The sequence below is a fragment of the Sinocyclocheilus rhinocerous genome, unplaced genomic scaffold (genome assembly GCF_001515625.1).
Source record: "Sinocyclocheilus rhinocerous isolate Xijiao unplaced genomic scaffold, SAMN03320098_v1.1 scaffold4194, whole genome shotgun sequence".
Taxonomy (NCBI): Eukaryota; Metazoa; Chordata; class Actinopteri; order Cypriniformes; family Cyprinidae; genus Sinocyclocheilus; species Sinocyclocheilus rhinocerous.
The window spans coordinates 18166-20277 of record NW_015652268.1 but is presented as its reverse complement, the minus strand read 5'-3'; positions in this window follow the sequence as shown (position 1 = coordinate 20277).

The following is a 2112-nucleotide window of genomic DNA, read 5'->3' as shown; positions in this document are numbered from 1 at the left end:
TGAAAATGTGAAATGTTTCGTTGGCAACTAGCTGAATTTAAAATATATTTTAAAAAATATTTCATTTTACATTTATTTCATGTAACATTTTTAAAAAATGGTTTTAGTAATTATTATTATTAATTTAATTTGTTTTAGTTATAGTAGTAAAGTTAAACTAAATGAAAATGTGAAATGTTTTATTGGCAACTAGCTGAAATTAAAATATACTTTAAAAATATTTAATTTTACATTTATTTTTATTTCAAGTATCATTTAAAAAATGGTTTTAGTTATTATTATTATTATTATTATTATTATTTCCATGTAATACTACTACTACTACTAAAATTATAACACCAGGGTATAATAGTGACGAGAGTATTTTCTTGAAAACCTGAAACATTAACATTACCTTCTAATGCCATTGTGCTGAAACTATAAACTATAAACTATAAACTATAAACCAGTGGGAAAACACATCAGAAGCATGTTGATTTGCACACAGTGAGTGTTTGAGTGTTTGTGGTTCCCTGAGCGCTCGAATCACCGCAGGTCTTCAGCTGCAGGACACGATCAGCCTCAAGCTCAAACACAGAGCTGCAGACGGATGCATCGACAGAAGAGATGAGCTGAGGGGAAAACACGGCTCCGTCGGGCCTCCGCTGGAGGAGCTGATGAAGATACAGCGCCCGGTGAAGCCAAACTCAGGCTTTAGCTCATGACAGAGAATCAATCAGCTCAGCATGAGAAACAGCAGCCAGAGGAGCCTGACAGCTGCTGCTCTGAATCAGTCCTACTGTAATACTCACCTCTGTCTGCAATTACTGTTAGAAACTCTCTACCCTAGATAAACAAGATTCATTTATAAAAATGTTCAAAAAAAAAATATACGCATAACAATATGTATTCTTATTATGTTTTAAATTCTTTAAAATTATTTTTGAACATATATTATGATTTGTTTTAAATAATTAAATTAAATAATATATTAAAAAATGTAAAATATATTTTTAATCAATACATGTCAATAAATGATTTATTAAAATTATGTTTAATTATAATTATTTTTTTGTAAATACATATATTGTTTTTAAAACCATGGTCAATTTTTGGAAGAGATGTGTTGCTAGGTTCAACAAAAAAAGAGGACACATAGGATGAATAGAGAAAAAAAACTTTTACAGTTCAACTCTGAATAAAGAAAAGAGAGATTCAGATCCAGATCCAGATTTTTGTTTATGTATGTGAAATTTAGCTAGCAGGAAACACAAATTAATCAAGTTACTGTTAGCTACTATAGCTATAAATAAAGACTTTAGATGACTTGACACTGTGGTCACAAGTCTATCATAAATGTGGAAATATTGGGATAGTTGGATGGTGAGGGGGGTGTTGTCTGCTGTTATCTATCATATTATTGGTGCAAATATATTTACATTAATAAATTAATATTGAAATATATTAACATTTTTTTATTATTTTTTATATTTTAAGATTTTCATTTTTCTAATCAATAAAATGTCAAATTAATTTTCATTAAAAAAAGTTTTTTTTTTTTTTGAAAATACATACATTACAATAAATAAATGTACATATCTCCATCCATCCGTTCGTCACATTAGTTGCCCTGGAGAACAATCTGAAATATTACAAAAATATTAAAATGTAAAATTGTTTACTCACCCTAATGTCACTTCATTTTTTTCCCCAAGGAACACAAATCCCAGAATGCCCAGATCGATCTTGAACTGATTTTGTGGTGAACTCTTCCAAACAGTAAGAGCAGAATCATTGGCTGGTGTTTTCCTGCAGGATCAGCGTGAGCTCAGTGCGTCTCCAGCAGGGGGCAGCGCTGCCTGACTTTAGTTCTGCTGCTCAGGAGAAATCTGGAGGCGGGGCTTCATTACTCCAATCAGTGTCTCACAGAGCTGCATGATCAACAAACACATGGAGATTCAAATGATTAAAAAAACAACAACTGGATTCTTCCTGTTCTAAAGGATCTTTAAAAATAATTGTGCTTGTTTTGTAACTTAAGACATGAAAATGAACATGATTTTTAAAAATTATATATATATATATATATTAGTGCTGTCAAACGATAAATCACAATTAATTGCATCCAAAATA